This window comes from Battus philenor, unplaced genomic scaffold (assembly GCF_028537555.1).
Source record: "Battus philenor isolate CCGP_79_NKW_IND1 unplaced genomic scaffold, ilBatPhil1.0.hap1 SCAF_13, whole genome shotgun sequence".
NCBI lineage: Eukaryota > Metazoa > Arthropoda > Insecta > Lepidoptera > Papilionidae > Battus > Battus philenor.
Genome location: NW_027181675.1, coordinates 12,668,649 through 12,683,762, shown reverse-complemented (window position 1 = coordinate 12,683,762; position 15,114 = coordinate 12,668,649).

Sequence of the window (15,114 nt, the reverse complement as noted above, 5' to 3'; positions counted from 1 at the left end):
CGGCCACTCAATCAAAAGTGATACGCTCGAGGTTTCTGTACGAAATCAAATGAGGAATGAGATCCGTAAACGCAGATGGGCAAGTAAAAATGACAATGTGCAGGTTATATAGAGTGTTGTGCACGTGGCCGTTGGGATCTTAAGATTATTAAGAATAGAGACCACGGACCCACATGTGTAGTGAACAAGGTAGACAGATGACTTTACTAAGTTACCAGAAAAATACTGAACGCAAGCCGCTTACTACCAATTTTATAGAAAGTCTATAGGGAAGGCCTGTTCATCATTGATTGTCCTAGGGTTGAAAGGATGATGACGTTAGATACCTAATGTACATCTCAGTTATTTCAAATGTAAATGTAAAACTAATCAAATGATATACTTGAATGGTTATTGAATATATTTTGATTTCATTACTCAACCAATGTATAAATTCGAAATTACGTTTTCCTTTGAGTTACGCTTTCTGATAATTACAAAGACGGATTTCGTAGAAATGTATTTTGCAATCTGTTTATTACTAATAACATGTTTATGGCCGATTTGATATTAGAGAAACTAAATCAATTGAAAATATTTTTTATCTCTATGTCCACCGATTAGCGTCGCAAAAGAAACATATATTTACCTATACATATACATAATTTATTTGTTAACTAAACTAGCCGTATCAGTTTTCTAGGCTTTTTCCAACAGCCGTAATCAATTATGAAACCTTCGAACATGCGGATCGTGAGCTTGTTAAAAACTGTTTTTGTAAACTCGCACTGAAACATGTAAAAATGTCAAAAGTTGCTGCCAGCTGTTATACAGAGTGATTAGTTATAAATCTAACTTTAAATGTGTAGTTCATTTGCTATTAATTAATATACACTGTACGTTAAAATCAACGTATTCAGAAATAATAAATAATGTAATGATAATATCGTAAGTAAAAGCGATTACGGAATTAGGATTACTACACATTGAATTTAATTATTATTTACTATTTGTTTCTATAGTATATCTCTGTACTACCTGAAAATATTGGCCTATCGCATTTCAATAGAAAAAAAAATAATATCACATATTCCTTAGTGACTTTAGGTTATTTAAAAGGTGTTAAAGCTTTCTTTCAAATATTTACATCAGTTAATTAATCAATGAATTTGAAACACTCAATTGAGCAGTGGTAACTCAGTGGTAGAAAACTGCGATTTATTGTAGATCGCGGGTTAGATTCCCGGGATGTAATCTTATTTAGTTCAAACTTTGTGTATCAATTATAAAGGATTTCCGCTGCTCACAAGGTTCCAGAGGATGGGCAGCAGCCTCCTCTGCGTACCTTAATACCACACTGCGATCGTCAACCTGACTGCTAATTTTTGCAATTAAAATATATCTTCTTATAGATATCTTTGAGAAGTCCTATGCTTTGTAGTGGCCATCTATCAGCTGAAAAGAGAACTAATCAGTCTTTGTTAGAATGGCGTAGATCAATTATAAAACGATTATTTTTATCAAAGCCTTTCAACAAAGCCTGCATCATAAGTATAAGAATGAATATCTATATAAAATTTCAAGGAAGCGATAAATCATGTGAAAAATCCATTTGAACGAACAAATGAAAAAATGTCAACTAATAATTAGGTTTCCAACCCACCAACTTTTTATTAGCTTGTCTACTATCAAAATTTATGTGACATGTTATATTTACCGTTAGAAAAATCGATTAAGTTATCTTGCGTGATATTTTATGTTGCCATTTTAATTTTTTTTCTTTATATATTTTCTTTTTCTTTTCTATTTCATTTATTTCTATATATTATACTATCTACTATATAGAAGAGCTTATATTGTCTTTTCTAAATTATTAATCACATTCAAACCAGTCAAGTTCCAAAACCTCGGCATTACAAAATTGTTGCACAAAATAGAACAGGAATTTTAAAGTATTCAAATCTTTGTACATTTGCCTTGGAATACAAAATACTTTTTTCTTGAAAATCCTAAAGATATTCACGCAATTGTGACTACCTAAAATTTGTTTGTCTATTTGACAATACTTAAATTACTAGAAAAGTTTTGACTAATAATTTTTTATGTATTCGTATAGCTTTATATTTATACCACTGAAAAAAATACTTTTTGTCAACCCTTAAATTTTCGACAGATTTTCGACAGACAGATATAAATATGTACTACTGAAAAAAAAAATCCTGTCCGTCTGTTCAAGAATATTAGAGTACTTTATGACTTGTTTTTCAAAGTGCCTTGGTCGTTGAGTCATTTTTAAACTGTCGAAGAGCCCTAGATTTTCAAAGTAAATATATTTCAATACACTGGCACAGCTAATAAAATTATACTGTCTTTCTGACAACCCTAAAATTTTACACTAAATTGGTTATATTTATAACCTTAACAGCGTATATAAAACAGTCCGCACAAGATAAGGGTGAGAATGGTGGGTGTGAATTTATCATGAATAAATAATTAAATGTATTTTGATTTAATAATGAGATGATATTTCAACGTTCAAACTAGATTGTTTAAAATATCACTAATATAACAAAGACTTTAACGAGTTTTGTCTTAGATTTACAAGCCAACACAATTTGTATACATATTATCGATATCGCTCGATAAATGTAGCTCAAGTAGTAAATGTATACAGTATACAGTATTATTATTTTGTTTTTTGTAATTGCAAATACCGTGCAAATAAATTTGAATACAACGGCTAGAAGAAAACAAATAGTTTTTATATTTCTGAACTTATAGGGTGAGAACGTGATTCTTTTCTCGCAACGAAACTCTGACTCTTTCATCATTTCTCGTCAGGATAACGTCAAGTTACCTGTCCGTCGAACAGTAACCCTATATAACCAATTGACTTCCCATCTTTTCAAACTTCAATTAGTTCGTCACTTTAATGTTTTATAGTTACTTATTTACATTCTTATATATTTATATATATATATATACTACGACGTATACGAGTATATACCATGACTTCATTATATTCCCAATGGATATGCTTTTATAATATAATCCCAGATTATTGTAGAAAGCTTCTATTATTTATTGTACACTGTAAATGTCTTCAGGAAGTAAATATTTTATCACAAATATAAATATTGTACTTCAGACTATGAGAATGATGTGTATATGTGTGTATTTCATTTATTAATAAATTACTTTAAAAAAATCATTGGCCGCTAAGATACTTTCGCCTGTTCGTCTCAGATGTGAGGAATATATCACCCGAACACATCACAGATTCAACTTGAAGTCAATAAGAGATATAATCCATCGTATGTTGAATAAAGAACACTGGAATTTAAATTTAAATTTGTTACATTTCGATGCCATTGGCCTCAGATTCGAAACAATATTTATTGAAATATCGGAACGATTGCGCGATAAATCCGCAATTTACCATCCTTGTCACGTCCGCAAGTATTTCCTAGATTTACATGTCTAACTATTTATAAAAGAATACAGTTTGTGATTGGTTCACTTCCCTTACGACTACAGCCTTGCAAACGATTTCCTTTGTACGTGCTTTAAAGGCTTTGCTCTTTCATTCTAGCTTATCAGTAATAATGACGTGTAAAGAACACTTAAAATTAACAAGAGAGAAAAATCTACTAACACCTATTACTATGGTATATAACATCGGCTTCTGTTACCTGTAAATTTGATATTGACAAATATTCTATTGAAATAGCAGTAGTTATGTTTGTTATCGCTCATTCGAAGGGAAGTAAGTGAATTATTTGAATGTCAGAATTATTTGCACAAATTTTTCATCACTAAACTGGAAAATGAAGCCACATCGGCAAATAACACAAAATATATATACACGCGGTAAAAGATAACTTACGGTTTAATAATATCTTTTATAACGTGTGGTATTTTATTTTAGTGCTTTATTTTAAACTAGGTGTGTGTGCCGCGACATCATCCACGTGGACTTAAACAACTTTTTTTTGATTTTTCTTTCAGGAAAATTTCCAAAATTAAAGTAGTTCAAGTTACTCCTTATTCCATGAGCTACCTGCCAGGACCAAGCCCGTTAAAATCGGCCCAGCCATTTCATATTAGTCAGCACCAGCAGACACAGAATTTTTTTAAAATTTACAATTATAGTGTATATATGTATCCATTTGTTTATATTTACATATATACGCATGTAGTAAAAGCGGTTAATTTAATATTACAAACAGTCCAATTTTATTTATTTGTATAGATAAATATTTCAAATTACATCTCGATTGGAGGTTATATCTTATACATTATTAGTACACGATTATATTAAAATAGGCAATGATTAGCTAAAAGAAAAAGGTATTAATCGAATAGTTACTACTTATGGGTGTCTTACCGTAATGTGCTGCCATTGGTGAAGATAAAAAACGCAACTTCCGATCTCTCTTGCTGGAGTCTGGTCACCAATTTTCCAAGTTCCGTAGCTCGACTGACCTGTACAAAAAACAACGTAAAATAATTTATAACACTTTTGTATATTTTGCTAAAAACGTCTATGTTTAGTGCTACCCGTTAGCAAAAAACCTTTAAATTTACGTTACAGTTTAACGCCAAATAACAATTGACATAAACTTAAAGTATATCTACTTATGTAATACGAGTATAAGAAACGAGAAACTTAAATGCATATTTTCATACTCCGTTTGCAGTGTACAGTGCAGAGACTTTTCAAATAGACTTCTATTTTACTGATTGCCATCTCTTTTCAGCGGATAGATGCCCATTGCAAGGTATACTCTCCTTCCCCCCCTTAACCCTTAAATGGACGATTTTTGTTTCACATTTGAAAAAAATATATTTGTTAATAGACATGTAATACAGCGTAGGAAAAATCATTAAAAAAATCTAGACATAAATTTACTATACTTTTTTTGCAATAATGTGAATGTTGTTTATAAACTACATTGCGCATTCATTGAGATTTTGCAAGTATGGGTAAAATAAGAGTGGATATTGTTTTTGAGAAGTATTTATTTATGCTTCATTATGATATTTAGAAAAACAATTGCTTTTTTTCGTATCACATAAAAATACACGACATTTTTGGCACATTTTGAATGAAAAGCCTGAACATTTTCGGAATTTGCGCCTGCTGCTACTTATCCAGACAAACTGCCCAATGACATGTCTGATCCAATCTGACGTCTTTCAAAGGAACTGCTTGAGCTGGTCCTCGGAACTTCTTTATTACAAGTTCTCTTTGTATAATGCTCCCACTAGGTCGACCACGTTTAGCGCCATTTGCAGTAGTAGATTTGTTTCTGGGCTGCATATAAGTTATTTTGTTCTACATTTTTATTTTTTAGTCTGATGTAAAATTAAATGTAAAAAAAAACATGCGGCGTGTTACAAGAGATCAATGCTTCTGTTATCTGAGTTTCTCCCCTAAAAATAAATCTGTCTTCAGCAGTAACAAGGTTTCGTTTTCGCCAAACCAGAGGTCGTCTAGGAATCCCTTGTGATTTACTCTGGGGTGCTGCTTCTTCAGCTTCCAAAATAGGAGGGTCTGCCATATTTTCATCGTTGTCGATAACGAGAAGAGGATCAGCATCCACTTCATCAGGCTGGACATTCTCACTGTCATCACTATATTCAAGGTCTCGAAGAACATCTCGAGCGATTTGATAATAGTGACCTTCATCCTCTACTTCGGAGTCTCACCCGTCAGAACCGTCTTCTGAATCTTCAAGAGTTTCTAAATAATTTGTAATTTTGCTTTCTAGTAATCGCGGCATGGTTAAAACCATAAGAAAAATCCTTCACCAAACATGCATTTATTTAGCAGGCAATGCGCATTGTAGTTTTCCTACAACATACCAGATTTCGCCCTATTCGACTGTAGCATCAAGTGATTTTCAATGTTTTACAACGTGAAGATGTAATTGAAGATATAATCAAGCAAATAAAAATATAGATTATGTACTTAAATGATATTTTATCAATCCAAACACAGCTACAAAACTTAGTTTCGCGCCACTAGAAAAGTTTTCTTCAAAGTGACATTTGAAATTAACTTATTTTCAATACTTATGAATATTGGATAGTGCTAACATTAAAAATTGTACAAAATTAGTTCACAAATAAGAACTAGTTGTCAAATTTAACAAAAAAATAAAAGAAGGTCAATTTTATCTCTGGTTTTTAGTATGTTGTTTAAAAACAACAATATGCATTTAAGGGTTAAGATATCAATGGTGGGATTTACTATAATCGCCACGTAGATGGATTAACAATCGCAGTTGTATTATGTTATGCAAAGAACGTTGCTGCCCATCCTCTGAAAACTTTGTCTGTAGGTAGTGGCAATCCTATGTAATTAATGCATAGAGTGAATTAAGATCGCGTCCCGGGAATCGAATCCGCGACCTACGATCATGTCTCAGCCTTCTACCGCTAGGGATATTATTGGAAGTCATAGTTTAAATCAATTGTCAAAAATTGCATGTAGTTTTTTCTTTATTCAAAGTCAAGTAGCATAAACATAAACCTGAGTAATTTCATGTGCCTTTTATGAAAAATATCGTCTCTTTCGTAAATAAATGAAAAAAATTATAGTCTTGAGCTAAGATTGTAAAACTCGTCGATAATTAAAATAAGCCATGTAAAATTCATTTTTAAATATAGTAGTATAATATAATTAATCATTAAGTATTTTGTATTACATTTATTTTGAAATGTATCATTTATTTATAAATAAATTCTACAGATTGATTGATCAATGAAGCGTCTAAATAAAGATTAAAATTCCGTTCACGCAAACAATTATTTTGTTCGTTAAACAAAAAAGCTATTTTTCCACGGTTCAAGTTTAAATGAAAATCTATTGTCCGCCTTTAGGGCCGACCTAATCGTCTCTTTGTAATTAAGCAACACTTCAATCACGAGTCTCTGGTAGAAAATGTATTCCTTTCTCGGAAAAAGCGATAAATTTTCATGAAAGTCCGTTTCAACATCAGTCGGGTGTTTACACAGAGCAGTGAACACTCAGACTCTAATAAAAGTTTTACATATATCGATTTTTATAGTACACTAACGTTGACTACGGCTCAGTGAAATTCGCGGAATAGTCAAACACTGAGAAATATATTGGCAAGAATTTTTATATTTGTAAACGAAATATTGCGTTATTTAAAATTCACGAGATATATGACATTCAGTACATAAAATAAAAATGCTACTAAATTACTATACAGACCTGAAATAACTGTTAATTATGGAGTAAAAAGTACTACATAAGGACTTATTGATACATTTATTATGACCCTTACAATACTTTTACATTTTTCGTGTGATTTTTCAAAATTTTGTCAAAATTATAATCAACATTGCTTTCTTGTTAAAACAATTCATAAAAAGGTGCAATAAAGACTTAATAACTGTATTACAGCTGTTCCTACAAAAGCGTTTTATAATATTTTTAGATTTACTGACACTATACAAAGCCAGCTGGAGAATTTAATATATTAGTATGGCCATATGCGGAGAGAACGTGGTATATGACAACGAGGGTTTTAGAAAACTTTCACCAAAAGAACCGCCATTCAGGTGATGAGAACCATAAAAAATTTATGATGAATAAACTACAGCCAAAAATGATGTATCTTCATCTAGAGAGAGGAGAAACGATTCCAATAGAAATATGATATAATGGCACAGTGGAAGAAGTAACACAGTACCCCCTTTTCGAAAGAAAACCTATTGCCCAGTATTAATATACTATTAAATTCTGTCCTATCTATTCTAACTACTAGACCTGTACATAAAATAATTATTCATAATAATGATTAACTCCGTTAAATCAAAGATCAAGTGATCAAAGGAAAAAAAAAATTAAAACATTAAGGATAAATGTTTTTAAAAAAATTCCGTGAATATTGGAAGTCAATTTGTACTAAACTGAAAAGGCAATCTATCTAAAAGCCTCAAAACTCGAAGATCATTTTACCAATTACAAAATTGATGTTAATATTTTTATTTACGCTAGGTTTAGTGAAAATTACATAAGTTTTTCTTTTATATTAATTTTTATTTAAACAAGCAAGCAAATTTCTTTTAGTGTACGTATATTTTCTAGAAAGTTGTAAGATTTTAAGTAGTGAATGTATAGGTCATTTGCTATCAATAAATATTTGCCGCACCCAGAAATCAAACGTTATAGACATAATAAAAAACTTAGTTATAAAATATGTTTGCTGAGAAATCAGCAAAAGAGCTTCACGATTTTAAAGCTTTTACTATCTATTTTCAATTTACCAGACGTATATTCTTTAGTTCTGATGAACATAAAGGAACAAATTTCTAAGAAAAAATATTAAAATAGATGTCTGTATCGTATTTTATCTGTGCGATGTCTGAGCCCTGACGATGAGACCGAAGGGAATTGACATTGTATAATAAGAATTTTATTTCTCTTAACTCACTTTGATGTTAGAAAATGATAATAATAAATATTTGGTACATATATATTTTGAGCAATGATAGCCCGACTATTGAGGACTAAAACTTGCTATCGTAGGTAGCGAGTTAGATTCTCAGAAAACCATCCTAATTAATTCACATTTTGTGCATTAATTATATGATCACAAACAACTTTCCAGAGTATGCGAAGCAATGTCCTCTGCGTATCATAATACCACACTGCGATCACAAATCTACATGACTTCGGTCTTCAGCGGTTTCTATTTATTTATTCGTTCGTTCGTTCATTCATTTTACTTGTATCATGGGTGACTTAATGCCTTATATACATTCTGTACTAGTCAATGGAAATTGGTACATAGTTAATTATCATCAAGATATATAAATATTATATAAAAAATAATTTATTATATAACCTTATACTATATGCAGTATACACCTAATAAATATTATACTTGTTATATAATTACTTATAAACACACATAAATAGGAGGGCACAAAATGTAAATAACTCACTATTGAGGACAGTTATGCCGATTCTCCCGCCAATAGGTTTCTCCTCCTTTCTGAACATGGAGTATGTATTACTTTGGTTACTGTGGTGTCGAGCGTAGTTGTAACTTGACCGAACCCACATATGGGACTGCGCCCACGTGGTAGCCGTCCATCTACCTTTTTAGTGACCAATTTTTTTCTAGCAGCGGAAGAAATGAATCTGATTAACTTACCTGTTCTTCTACATCAGCAACTTCTCTGCCGTTAGTCAAGCTGTTTCTGAGCGACAGCGTGGTCTGGACTATCAGCGCCAGGATTGGAATGAATGGCAGGAGTAGAAGACGCCACAGCTGGCAACGTCGGCTTCGGCACCATCTTCGCAGCTTTATCCCAAAGCTCGGCGCCTTCGCTTCCAGTTTAGACTCGGTCGGTGAAGCTGTTGAAATGTAAGATAATATTAATCAAACGATAACGGTATTTGCTTGATAGTTAATAATTATAACGTGATTGTAGGTTAATGGTTAATTTTTAAACCATTTTCAACGCTTAATAATATTTATTTTATTTTATTTAATATTCTTTACTGTTACACTAGAAAACATTTATAACAATAAATAAAAAGGTACAATGGGCGGTCTTATCAAACAAGGCAATTTCTTCCATAGCATGGAAATAGAAAGAAAGTATATAACTGGAGTTTAACGCGTATAAAACATATATATATATATATATATATATATATTTATATATACAAACATACACACATATGAATATAGCATAAATACTTATTATAAATAAGGTATAATACACATTACAGTACAATACATTTGATAAATACAATAATAAATTAAAACATTAAACTGTTTCGGACGGCATTTATTTAGACGGAATGAGTTATTGGTTTATGCGCTACTTCGTTCCCTTTTACAATGAACTCGCTCATAACGGAATCGTTCGAAATCGAAATCCTCGGAATTATAATAAAGTAAATAAAAATAAAGTTAAACAAAAATCTTGAATACTGTGTAGGAATTCAAACTATAATAAGGATCCATCGTCACAGTGTAACGTTACTCTATTCAAAACAAACATAAATTTTATGGCATAAGTAATCTTCGCGTAAATCTATTTGATAATGCGCAGGGAGACGTAGTGTATGTAAAGCCTCTGTGATACCTTCCTGGGTCTCTTAACAGAGAATGACTTCTGCACATAAAAATAATAAAAAATGCATTACGTATTTATAATAACATTAATTCATATTGTAATCAATTTTTGTGATCATTTCTATTTAGTTTAAGAAAAATATCAGAAGAGCCCAATGGATATATATATATGTGCGCACGCGTGTGTGTGTGTGTGTGCGTGCGCGTGTGTGTGTGCGTGTGTGTGTGGAAATTAAAAAAGTAATAGTTTAACGTTTATTTTAAAAAAGATTAAAAAAAAGTGCGTATTTTTTTAAAATAAAACTGTTTTGTTATTACTGGGAACGTCGAAACACTCGTGGAATCTGGCCGCGGTATTTCGTGCCACTCGCAAGAGAAGCGATCGTGGGATAGCACTAACCTCGCGTACGAATTTTCTTTACGTGCTGAGATGTTCATTGGGTTCATTTCGCAGACTTCAACTTTCGGATATAACCTAAAATACTAAATCCTGATATGTCGAGCGCCTATAATAAAACCAGTTAATTTTTATATTTCATAACTTTGATAAATATACCGCAGTTAGAATAATTCATTCAAAACATAGATCATCACATGAAACGAGCTCACAAGAAACACATTCGGTTTATTTGGTGTGTAATAACAGAAGAAAAGATATCTTTAAAAAAACATAGTAAGACTCTGTGTTTGGCACTAATCAGTGTAACATAACTCCTGAAGAAGCCCCGTGGAGGGATGAAACACGTGTTGAGTGATTTGACGGTGGCGGTTGTGTAATTCGCATTGTGTGCCGCATACGCATTTATCAGTGGGCTGGCGGGCGGTGCACTTTGTTGCACGATTACCACTGCATGTGCGGAAGTGGCTAAATATTGGTCCTATTCTTATTTCGCAAGGTAACGCCTGATTCCATTAAATAAAAAAAACTTAGAGAAATATTGTGATTGCTTCTTATGAAAGAAATATAATTAACGTAAGAAAAGTTTCCACGACCCCAGTTAGCATTCCAGTTCGAAGCCTAGAAATACTTCAGTTATTTTGTTTCTCAGAACTCGAGAAATGCGCAATAAGCTATTTCTGTGAAAATTTGCTTCCAATAAAAACCGGTATAAAATATTTTTTCATTATCTCTGTTTACCTATAATTCTTTTATTTTATTAATTACGTCATTAATTTATCATTAATATAATGGCTAATTGGTTTTAGTGTCTTTAATATTATGCAAAGTTATTTTTAAATTTAAACATTAGGTAAAAAATCTCGAATTATAAGTAACTTTTCCACAAAATTCGCTAAACATGCTTTTCACTTCATTACGAAGCCGACAAACATAAGTGGCTTTGAAGTTAAAACAAATATTAAACAAAGTCTGCCGAAACCTTGTTTTAACACGTTAAACATTTTTGCTAAAGTTCTGTTTTCATAACTTTATCGCTTTACTTTCATCCAAGCAACATAAGTTAAAAACAAACATACTTTGACGATATCTATCCATTGCAAAGATTTTTTTAGTGGATTTTTGCTAAGTATAGCCTCGTTTTAGTAAAGAGGTGGTAAGGGGTAAGTATAGCTTCGTATTAGTAGAGTTTATAAGGAAAAAAATTTAAGATAAACCAAATAAAAATTCGATGGTTATATATGATTGATACACAAGAAACCAATCTTGTATATAAGTACCAAAGCCTTAAAGGAGTAAATATAAGAAAATCGTTTTCAAAATTCAAAATACTTCCTAAAATTAATTACTCTTTATTATTTATCTTTTTTTATCTGTCCATGCGGACTTTGTATTGTAAGAAGTTACTGGTACATCTTTTAAAGTAAAAAATAAATTAGTTTAAGATTTTTTAAAATAACCACGTTTTTTTTATTTTATTTATATAAATATCCATAATTCAATACTTAGAGCAATTCATTACCAAGTGTAATAAATCTTTATCTTAAGGGATCAGAGTAGTGGTGGCATAAGGATCAGGATTGACAGATTTATCATCGCAGGCCCCGGATTTGATTCTAGTGATACAATCTCATATAATTCACACTTTGTGCAATAATTGTACAAGTTAGCCAGTGCTCGCAAACAAATTTCTATCAGATGAGCAGCAGAAGAATTGCTCGTTTGAAGTGGCAGTGGGGGCACATCGCTCGTCGCACATCGGTCTAGAGTGGCAACCACAAGCCGGTCGGACACCGCCTTCTGCGTACCATAATATGTTACTATACTGCGATCGCTAACCCGCCTGTTAAACGTGGCGATTATGGTACATCTTCCCGAACACATTTTTGGGGGAGACCTATTCCCAGCAGTGGGAATTTATGGCCTGAACCGACGACGAAATATTAGCCTTTTCTTTAATGTAATAAGTGCGAATACAATAATTATTTCAGTTCATATAAAACTTACTAATGACGAATAGAAGGTCGTTCTAGCATAAAAATGTAGTATACAAAAAATATACAAATTCTTGTTTGATAGATAATCTTTGATCGATTGTTATTATTTTGTAACTATTACTGCATTTTACATTTAAACTACTATTTTTATTACCTCTTTCAAATCTTTCGGAGTCAATATTTGTAAGCGTCACTCTTTGTGAAGTAATATAAACTTCTTATTGTTTTCAATTGGTATTTATTTCTTGTTTTTGTTTTACAGTTTTATATGTTCGACATTGTTGCATGACCATATGTCATTTCTTCTTTTCGATTGTCACACCCGGTTCCTAACTAAACTAAATGTTGCCGCTATACTTTAAATTCTCCTAAATATAACACTGTTCATACATGATTAGTTATAGTTGTAAAAAAAAAACGTAAAAGAGGTGAAAATATAGTTCATTTGGTGTCAATTGATGTATATACCATATGCAAAAATCAATGGTTTCAAAAATATATCGATATATCAATGAAAAAGCGATGACTTTATTAGTGATTATTTGTGAAATAAATATTGAATTGTGTGATAGATAAGATTCTACTGTTATAAGAAAGTATATACGATAGTAAGAAAGTATACATAACGAACTGTCAGATGCGCAAAGTTTTATTAGTCGATTATCCCCAAATTTTTAGTCAATTCAATATTTTTTCCAAAAGAACCTTCAAATCTTAAAAGTATTAGGAAAATTGCAAAATAATTGATGAATGATTAGAAATTAAATTTTATAAATAGATAAATAAAAGTTCGTGGTTTAGCTTTTCATTTATTTATGAAAGAAATAAATATAAAAGTGAAACTCATCCACCAAAGTGTCCTCGTATGCAACAAAATTGGGAAGAAAACTTACCCATTTTCTTTTAGCAATCCTAAAGTAAAAATGGTAAAATAAATTTTCAAAGTATCCTAGACATTGGCAGTTTTAAAAACTGTTCAAAGTTTGAAAGTAAATTGCATTTTAAGACTTATGCAATGACTGTTGGTTGTTTCGAAAGGAAATTCTTTTATATTTAATATAAAATACAGTACATAGTTTTAAGTGTAGTTGACATTATTTGTAATTTTATAAAGTAAACTCTTCTTTCTTTGCTACTGTATTGTGCTATGGCAAGGTAGGATTTTCGCACAATAAATATCAGCCACTTGGTTTTTTTGAGTTGTCGTAGCCAAGTGCTAGAGAACTGAGACTTGCGGTGGTAGGTCACGGGTTCGATTTATGTGCTTCAGGATTGTCAATGCTACCAAAATAGTTTCTAAAGGATGGACAACAGCGTCCTCTGCGTGTTGATTTGATCTCGCAGCGAAACTCTAAGCTTAGCTTTCTCCATTACTTTCGAGATGACCTCCTTTTTACACGGCCCTTCTTTAACGTCTATCTTCAGACATTGTGGTTAGTAAACATTCTCATTTAAAAATGAAAAATATTTGGTTAGACAATCCTGTTAAAAAAACATTTCTTTTATAATACCTAGTCTCGCCAAAAATACTGTTACGAAGTAAACCATATTTCTTTTATTGTGCGTAACATTTATTACTAATACGAATCATACATTAGTTTATTACAATAATATAAAACCATTAAAAATATATAAATCTTATTAATTAGTGATCTAGATTGACTACAATAGAAGTCCTAAACGTTCAGGCCAGATATCAATAGCAGCATGAAGTCTTCCTATGAGAAAACTATTCACTGCCAAAAGCAGAGATAGGTACTACAAATTATCGTGTCTTTTTAGGACAAACCTTACTTTTTAAAACTGATCATAAATCATAATCCAGTGGTAATTAAGTTCAGACCTAAGTATCGGACAGTCTTCAGCTCTGATGAAGTCCGGAACGTTCGTTTCAAACCTAGATGGTATCTTGATAGGCTTCAGCGGATGTCTTGATACCTTTTTCACAAAAAAAGGCTCAATCACTCCTTCATACGTAACACTCCACCGAACCATCACCGAAGTCGGATAATGCTCGCGTTTAACTTTGGTGATCAATTGGTAAGCTTCTTTAGAGCTTTCAACATAAACACGTTTTTTAAACGGTTTTATTCAGTTCGACCCGTACGGAATTTATTTGTTTATTTATTTAAGTCAAAATTAGAAATTGTAATTTAATCACCTTCCCGTTGTGAGATTGATCTGAAATTAGGTACACACATTTAATTTAGATGACAATACAATATAATAAAATCAATAACATTGTAAATCTAAGATGGCCGCCGATACAAAATGGCGGATTACATATTTTTCCTTAACCCCCTCAATATGGGTATCAAATAAAAGGGCTACACTAGTAAAACACGATGATTATGTCAAAATTTAAAATTCAAGATGGACGCCGTTTTGTAGTTTTCAGTGCACTTAAAATAAAACCGTTTAACTTAAAAGTTTTTTACCGATTTTTATTTGTTAAAATATTGGTAATTTGTAAAAAAAATTTTTTTTTGAAAAAATTACTTTTTAATGTAGTTAATATTAATCATAAATTGCATTGTTCAATTACGGTTTATATAGCTATACTATGGATCTGGCCTGTAAGAGAGTGTTGCACTTATGTAAATTTTACGTC